This window comes from Vulpes lagopus, chromosome 6, assembly GCF_018345385.1.
Source record: "Vulpes lagopus strain Blue_001 chromosome 6, ASM1834538v1, whole genome shotgun sequence".
Classification (NCBI taxonomy): Eukaryota; Metazoa; Chordata; class Mammalia; order Carnivora; family Canidae; genus Vulpes; species Vulpes lagopus.
Genome location: NC_054829.1, coordinates 53124156 through 53134098, shown reverse-complemented (window position 1 = coordinate 53134098; position 9943 = coordinate 53124156).

Genomic DNA, 9943 nt, shown 5'->3' with positions numbered 1-9943 from the left:
CACAGTCAGTATATTGCAGTATCTGATGAAAGTTACAGTCAAGGACTCATGCTCCCCTAGCTGGCCATGTCTTTCAGCTTAGCTGCATTCCTAGTCTAGGCGCCCTCCATTTGGAGGTGTCCTATAAGGGAAATTTGAAGACATTTTTCTCCATTCTCACTCAGTACTCAGTACTTTTCCACTCTTATTCCTTTCCCCATCCCTCTCTTCTGTATCTAGGTCCATAAGATGCAGAAATCTTTAGAGGGTCAGGTCGACTTTCTCAATAGTGTAATGATCCTCTCCCCTTTCTCTATGCTGAGCCACCTGAGTAATATTCCATGAAGGAAAAATGGAGGAGAAAGCAGTTCTCATCCTCTCTATTTTTAGATTCTTGCTTACACTATGGGAGTAAATGATTAAAGGCTTGACTGTCACTTTCATTTTTGGCTTGTTGGTTTGTCTTTCCTGACACCTGGCAACTCAAGCTCTCTCTCCAGTTTAGCTGAGCTCCTGACAATGTATTTAAGACTTGTACACTGAAAAGTACAAACATTCTTGAGAGAAATTAAAGAAGAAAAGACCTGTTAGATTAAAGTGTTGGAAAAATCCATATTCCAAAGATATCAATTCTCCCAACCTAATCTATAAATTCAGAGTAATCTCAAAATCACAGTCAGATTTTTTTATGCACTGACTAGCAAATTCTAAAATTTATATCCTATATATATATATATATAGGATATAAATATATATAAAATATATACATTTCTGTAATAATTTGAAATGGATGGACAAACTTGGAAGATTTGGATCTTGTTTAGTTACAGTTTTCAAGAGAATGTGGTATTTAAACAAGGATAGGTATATATATTAAAGGAACAGATTACAGAGAACAGATAAACCCACACAAAAATGGTCAAGTGGTTGTTTTTTTGTTGTTCCAGGTCCCTTTTAACTTGTCATGTTAAGATGATTTTTAACTTCCAGAAAAGTTGAAAATAGGGCACTGATGTTTCCCAAATATCTTTCACCCAGCTTCTCATAAGGTTAATATCTTATATAACCCTGGAAAATTTGTTAAAACCAATACATTAATATTGGTAAAATGCTGTTAACTAAGCTATTGACTTTACTTGGATTTCAGCAGTTTTTCAAAAGTTCTTTTTTTTTTCTTCCAGTATGCAAAACAAGATACTACATTGCACATTGTATTTAGTTTTCATGTCTTGTCTCCTGCAGTCTGTATCTCTGTCTTTTCTTGATTTTCACAATCTTGATACTTTTGAACAGTGCCTTTGTCTTGGCCCTCCTGACAAATCACAGGAAAATGAAATATTTTAATCTACTTAACTCATGTTAGTTCTGTTTTTGAATGATATATATTTTGAAGGGTTTTTTTCTGATAATAACTTAAAAAAAGTGAAGTCATTCTATTAGGTTAAAATATTTTGCCAAACGTATTATCTCAAGTCTTTGTGAGATGCCCTTTATCACTTGCCAGGAAGTTATCATTTTGGCATCTCAGGCCAAAGTCCAGAATATTAAATCCTTTTCATCCTCATCATCTAATTAACCAACTGTTCAATTGCACATTGCCATTTTTCTTCCAAAATCTCAAATTTCAACTAGAATAAGAGTTAAAACCACACCCTACATCCTCAAATCTTCTAATTTTTCACAATATCTTTTGTTCAAGTTTTTCATTTTTAAAATGTTTTGATTATGTAGATACTAAAGTTGTATAGTTCCATAATTAGCACCTTGTTAATTTATATTAAGTCATGGCTAAATTACTTCCTCTTTAATGGTAGTAGTCATTATCCTATTGCTGTATATATATTTTTAAATATTTTATTTATTTATTGATGAGAGACAGAGAGAGAGAGAGAAAGTGAGAGGCAGAGACACAAGCAGGCTCCACACAGGGAGCCGGATGTGGGACTCGAACCTGGGTCTCCAGGATCACACCCTGAGCCAAAGGTGGCACTAAACGGCTAAGGCACCCGAGGTTGCCCCTATTGCTGTATATTTTGGAATAGATAGACACTTTTATGATTAGCTGAATATTGCTGGGTACGGAAAAAATGTAAATGTTTATTCTTGTGGCATATTTAAGATAGGATGCACTTTCATAGGATAAGTCAACTTCCTTGTTTGGGAGAGCATCATGGGAAATTTTACATATCTGATTATGGAAGATTTAAGTTATTTTTAATGCTCCACTTTCTACTGATTTTAATTCCATTTTTTTTAAAGTAAAGAACGTTCACAAGGTTGACAAAATGAGGTAAAAAATCACGAGGTTAAAAGGTATGCTCAATTAAATATTATACTTTGTTATACAAAGCTTACCTTCTCTGAGTTTTGAAATGCTTCATTCATGTTTCTGGCATTAAAACCAATACATAATTCAAATTAAATGCTCCAATAAACAAGGCTCTAATTTATTATTTTATTTGGTGATATATTCGAGAAATATTTGTTGTATTGTTAAAGTTGCGCCACCTCATTTTTCTTCTATAATTCATTTTGTAGGTAATGACGTAAAAGTAAGTCAAAAGATTAGAAAAAAAAATATTCTTTTTCCATGCTTATTACCAAACTCAAGTTTGTTTCCACATCGCTCAAAAAGCCAATACTCAAGAAATGAGTTCTATTGGAAAAGAGTATGAGCTTTATTCAGGAGCACAGCCAACGGGGGAAAAGGTAGACTCTTGTCCAAAGGCCAGCCCTGAAGTTTTTGCCTGACCCAGGGATTTTTAAAGGGATTTAGGGCAGTTAATTGGTTAAGGGAATACAGTGGTCTATTTCTTGATTATAAGCAGACTCTGTGGTGCCAGCTGTAGACTTTATCATTGGGCTCAGAGGTTGTACAAGGGGGTCTAGTCCCTTCATGCCCAGGGTTTGTGAAAAAACGGTCTGGTTCCTAGGGGTGGAGTTGTGCATCAGGGTCTGATTTCTATTTCATGATATGTAGAAGTTCTCTGTGGTTTGTTTGTTTGTTTAGGAATGAGTGCATGGTCTTGCAGATAAAGAAAGATTTAGCTAATCAATCACGTGGACTAAGGGTATTTGTTGAAGCTGAAACACTAAGAGGTTGGCTGGAGAGGTCAAAGCAGCTTCACGCTCAGTAATATGATTCAGTGTAAATATTAATCTACCTTGTAGCCTGAAATGTGCACTTATATGTAGAGAGCTATATAACTTATTTTCATAACCACATATTTAAACTTGAATATGCCAAATTACATGTATACTAACCTGTCTTAAGAGTTTTAATTAGAGTGCTAAGTAGTGTACTTTTAAAAATTGAGATATAATTTAAATACCATAAATTCATACTTTTAAAGTATTCCATTCTCTTTGTTTTAATATGTTCACAAAGTTCTGCAACCATCATGTCACCACTTTCTAATTCCAGAATATTTCATCCCAAAGTAAAGTATGTACCCATCAACAGCTACTCCCTTTTCTTCCTTCTCCTGTCCTTAGAGCCATTAACATACACTCTGCTTTTATGGAAATGTTAATTTTGACTTTACGTGTATATATAGAATTATACAATATGTGATTTTTGTATCTGGCTTCTGTCAATTAACATAAATGTTTAAAGATTTCACCATTATGTGGCATATATCAGCACTCCATTTTGAAGTCAAAATAAGATCCCAGTGTATAGATACACTGTATTTTATTTCTCTTTTAAGCAGTTGGAGAACATTTGGGTTGTTTGCCTTTTCTGGCTGTCAAGAATAATGCTGCCATGAACATTAATGTATATTTTTTCATTTGAACATATTTTCATTTTTGTTGCCTATATACTTAGGAGTGGAATTGTTGGGTCATATGCTAATTCTATGTTTAACTTTAGTGAGGAGTTGCAGAACTGTTTTCCAAAGCAAATGCAACCTTTTACATGCCCCGCCAATGCGTATGAGGCTTCTGATTGCTATTCTTCCTCACCAGCACTTGTTATTGTCCATCTTTAATTACAGCTATTCAAATGACAGTAAATTATAACTTATTGTGGTTTTGATTTGCATTACATAGTTGACTAAAATTGCTGAAAACCTTCTTAAATGCTTATTTGCCATTTGTAAATCTTCTGTTTTAAAACTGGCTTTCCAATATGGTAGGAGAAATGTAGTAGGACAGGGAGTTAGAAAAGCTGAAGAAAGTTGCAGACTTTTAAAAATCTTCAACCTCAAAATTATCCAGTATAGAATTAATCAGCCAACAATCTCAATCAATATTAAGAAACAAAAATGATAGCAAAAACAACTAAGAGCTATATATTTAAAAATCCCATTACTTTCCTTAGGAAAGAGTTTAGATATTGTGTCTAAATTAGGCCTGGTTGTTTTAAAAATGATTGAATCACAATGAAAATATTTAGATTTTCTAAACTTTAAGTCCTTTCAACCAAAGCAATTTTTAATTTTACATTATGTTTATTCTCCCTATATTCATTCCAATAGCTCCATCATGACTTAAACAATGCTATTTCCTTATATATATTTATTTGTCCTATTGAATATATTAATAAATTATATATTATATATTAATAAATTAATATATGTTAATATATATTAAAATATACAGCATTCAAGTTACTGAATGGTTAAATATATATCTAAATTATATATATACAAATTAATACACATATTAAAATATAAAACTAATTATTAAACCAAAAGCAACTCTCATGAAAGAATCAAGACCTTACATGTTAGAGGAATAACTAATTGACCAGTAAGGAGTGTAAGAAATTTTTATTTATTTATTTATTTATTTATTTATTTATTTATTTATTTTAAATTTTTATTTATTTATGATAGTCACACACACAGAGAGAGAGAGAGAGAGAGAGAGAGAGAGGCAGAGACACAGGAGGAGGGAGAAGCAGGCTCCATGCCAGGAGCCTGACGTGGGACTCCATCCCGAGATTCCAGGATCACACCCCGGGCCAAAGACAGGCGCTAAACCGCTGAGCCACTCAGGGATCCCCAGCGTAATAAATTTTTAAACAAATTTTTTGCTTGAAAATAGTAGTGAAACCATCAATAAAAATTAAACCATTTTTAAAAATGAAAATTAAAAATGAAAAAGTTATTTATAAGTCTTTCTTCTGAGGTTTCAAGAACTTCTGCATAAAGTAAACCTAGAAATACTTTAAATAATCCCTAAAGAATTGATTACCAGAGCTACAGAAGTTTCATTAATATGCTGTTGTTAGCCAAACTTTATTTTGTCCTGACTGCAAGAAAGTTAAATGAGAAATTGTCACATATGAGGTATCAGATTTAAAAAAGAAGAAGTGAACTTTTATGAAGTACATAGATGCTAAGAAAAATTCAGAGTTTTTCATTCAGAAGGAGGTTAGAAACATACCTATCGCTTGCACTACCCACTGACATTTCCTAATGTTTCTAGTTTCTGGGGCATCATTCTAGAAGTTGCTTATATCCCAATGTGCACAAGTGCCGAAATTGCTCAATGATTAATACTTGCTTTCAAAATTTTTATACTTGTCACTATGCAGTTCAGTGATAGTTCATTGCTATTTAATATATTCTACTTTTTAAAAAGTTTACCAGTTTATCTTGTATATTGTCTATCACCTGCACGAAAATGTAGCTTTCACGAAAGCAGAGTTTTTTCTATGTTAATCATAGCTCTATTCTCAATGTTTATATACATACCTGGGTAAGGCAGATGTTCAACAATTATATGTTGAATAGAATGAATACATCATTCTTAAATTGGAATTTAGATACTATACATGTCACCACCTAACTCTTCATTCAACAAATATTCATTCAGCATCTAATATGGATTAGGTATTCTGATACAGTATGGGAATACACAAATGACCTTGTAGTCTTGTCCAAATGTTGTTATTGAAATTTATGGAATTTTGTTACTGTTTCATGTATTAGAAACCTTAAATTTTTGCTATAAATGGGAGGTTTTTAGAATCAATTCCATTCTGGATTAACGGACACTTTCTATTTTGCTGAAAGACACATTTCCTGACCCTGACGTGGTTTATTAAACCACTCAAAGGTCAAATGGGGTTAATATCTCATTATTTGGGTGTTTTGCTTACTAAGAATCAGCTGTTTGGGCCACAAAGCTATTTATACCAATTATGGGTGGGTTTTTAAATATATATATAAATACTTTTATATCCTGTAGACTACTGAAATATTGGCGTAGAATAATACAAATTGTGTTTTCTATAGAAAATAGTTTGAATATTTCTGAAAGATTGATAAATGGGACAAAATAAATGCTGTTAGGTTAGGTATGGGTGAAAAGTTTTTATTTAATTTTAATTTTTTTTAAGATTTCATTTATTTATTAATGAGAGGCACAGTAAGAGAGAGGCAGAGACATAGGCAGAAAGAGAAGCAGGCTCCATGTAGGGAGCCCGATTTGGGACACAACCCTGGGATTCCAGAATCACTCCCAGGTGGGAGGCAGGTGCTCAAATGCTGGGCCATCCAGATGTCCCAATTTTTTTAAAACTGATATAAAAAATTATAGAAAGTGATAGATGAGTGTACTTCTCACTCTGCTTTAAGAAAAAAAAACCTGAAAATTGTACATTAAATTGTTTAAAGCACAAATATCACATGAGTAACATTCTTATGAGACTCTGAAATAAATTTATTCTTTCATATGCAGATTTTTGGGGTATGATACAATAGATATGTTAGAATGTTTAACATAAGTTAAAATCTCATCTGTGCCATTCATAATCATGAGCATCTGTATCAACATAGCTAATTTCATGGTCTTCAGCTTCCAAATCTGTAAAATTTTGTGATGTTTCATGACATAAAAAACAAAGTAAATGCCAAACAAGATCACTCAAAAATTAAAGGATGATGTTGTAAACATTTAATTCTTAGAAGTTAGAATTAAAGTTTAAATCACACAAAACATTAATTGCCCTTAGAGTCTTCATTTTTGTGTTTCATGACAAATATTGGAAACATAGATCAATTTATTTGTTTGCTTTGACCTTGACCTTGGTGAAATGGTTAAGAGTATATGATTGGAAAGCACATTCAGTGGTACATGTTGCTTCATATCATCTCACTTCTTCTGTTTAATTATGAATACTTTAGTTTTGTGGGTATGATCAAAATCATCTTTGCTAATTTTGGAATTGAGATTCCAGTTATTGAATGCATATTGCAGTATTTCCATAAAACATTAACATATATTTGTATTTTTTCTGCCAAACAACTATAAAAATGGTAGCCTGTCCAGGATTCTAAAATATTAGAAAATGCAGTGATTAGTAGGAGACAGTAATCAAATAAGGCAATATTCTAATTGCATAGCAGGTTAACAGTACTCCACAGAACTACATGTAAAACCTGCCAATATAAGACTACTATTTACTTAGATGGCATTAATAAATTCATTGTATCCACATTTAACCTGTAATTGTATATGTGATCAATAAATATTCAAACAATATTATTTTTAAATATGTAAATACTTGCAGTGAAACTGAATAATAAGTAAGATGTACAACTTTTTATGTAATATATAATGAAACTTATGGAGAGGAGTTTTGAAATTTGACTTACTAAGGAGATTGACTTGTATAAAATATAATTGAGGTCTGAATATTAAATATACATTTTTTTTCTAATCATAGCTTCCCACATTCTTGTCAGAACAAAACAGAAAATAGGGGATCCCTGGGTGGCGCAGCGGTTTGGCGCCTGCCTTTGGCCCAGGGCGCGATCCTGGAGACCCGGGATCGAATCCCACGTCAGGCTCCCGGTGCATGGAGCCTGCTTCTCCCTCTGCCTGTGTCTCTGCCTCTCTCTCTCTCTCTGTGACTATCATAAATAAAAAAAAAAAATTAAAAAAAAATAAAGCTTTAAAGAAAAAAAAAGAACAAAACAGAAAATATATGCAGAATAAAATGAGATACTGAATCTTTATGAAGTGTTTTAAATCATACCATCTCTAACATGGTCATATATAGTTTTAATATTTAAAATATTTAAATTTTTCATTCTAAAAAAGATACAGATGTCCAATTTTCCCAACACCATTTATTGAAGAGACTGTCTTTCTTCCAATGGATAGTCTTTCCTCCTTTATCGAATATTAGATGACCATACATTTCAGGGTCCACTTCTGGGTTCTCTATTCTGTTCCATTGATCTATGTGTCTGTTTTTGTGCCAGTACCACACTGTCTTGATGACCACAGCTTTGTAGTACAACCTGAAATCTGGCATTGTGATGCCCCCAGCTATGGTTTTCTTTTTTAAAATTCCCCTGGCTATTCGGGGTCTTTTCTGATTCCACACAAATCTTAAAATAATTTGTTCTAACTCTCTGAAGAAAGTCCATGGTATTTTGATAGGGATTGCATTAAACATGTAAATTGCTCTGGGTAACATTGACATTTTTACAATATTAATTCTGCCAATCCATGAGCATGGAATATTTTTCCATCTCTTTGTGTCTTCCTCAATTTCTTTCAGAAGTGTTCTATAGTTTTTAGGGTATAGATCCTTCACCTCTTTGGTTAGGTTTATTCCTAGGTATCTTATGCTTTTGGGTGCAATTGTAAATGGGATTGACTCCTTAATTTCTCTTTCTTCAGTCTCATTGTTAGTGTATAGAAATGCCATTGATTTCTGGGCATTGATTTTGTATCCTGCCACGCTACCAAATTGCTGTATGAGTTCTAGCAATCTTGGGGTGGAGGCTTTTGGGTTTTCTATGTAGAGTATCATGTCATCGGCGAAGAGGGAGAGTTTGACTTCTTCTTTGCCAATTTGAATGCCTTTAATGTCTTTTTGTTGTCTGATTGCTGAGGCGAGGACTTCCAGAACTATGTTGAACAGCAGTGGTGAGAGTGGACATCCCTGTCTTGTTCCTGATCTTAGGGGAAAGGCTCCCAGTGCTTCCCCACTGAGAATGATATTTGCTGTGGGCTTTTCGTAAATGGCTTTTAAGATGTCGAGGAAAGTTCCCTCTATCCCAACACTCTGAAGAGTTTTGATCAGGAATGGATGCTGTATTTTGTCAAATGCTTTCTCTGCATCCAACGAGAGGATCATATGGTTCTTGGTTTTTCTCTTGCTGATATGATGAATCACATTGATTGTTTTACGAGTGTTGAACCAGCCTTGGGAAAATTGGACATCCACATGCAGAAGAATGAAACTGGACCACTCTCTTTCACCATACACAAAGATAAACTCACAATGGATGAGAGATCTAAATGTGAGACAAGAGTCCATCAAAATTCTAGAGGAGAACACAGGCAACACCCTTTTTGAACTCGGCCACAGTAACTTCTTGCAAGATACATCCACAAAGGCAAAAGAAACAAAAGCAAAAATGAACTATTGGGACTTCATCAAGATAAGAAGCTTTTGCACAGCAAAGGATACAGTCAACAAAACTAAAAGACAACCTACAGAATGGGAGAAGATATTTGCAAACGACGTATCAGATAAAGGGCTAGTTTCCAAGATCTATAAAGAACTTATTAAACTCAACACCAAAGAAACAAACAATCCAATCATGAAATGGGCAAAAGACATGAAGAGAAATCTCACAGAGGAAGACATGGACATGGCCAACATGCACATGAGAAAATGCTCTGCATCACTTGCCATCAGGGAAATACAAATCAAAACCACAATGAGATACCACCTCACACCAGTGAGAATGGGGAAAATTAACAAGGCAGGAAACAACAAATGTTGGAGAGGATGTGGAGAAAGGTGAACACTCCTACACTGTTGGTGGGAATGTGAACTGGTGCAGCCACTCTGGAAAACTGTGTGGAGGTTCCTCAAAGAGTTAAAAATAGACCTGCCCTACGACCCAGCAATTGCACTGTTGGGGATTTACCCCAAAGATTCAGATGCAATGAAACGTCGGGACACCTGCACCCCGATGTTTCTATC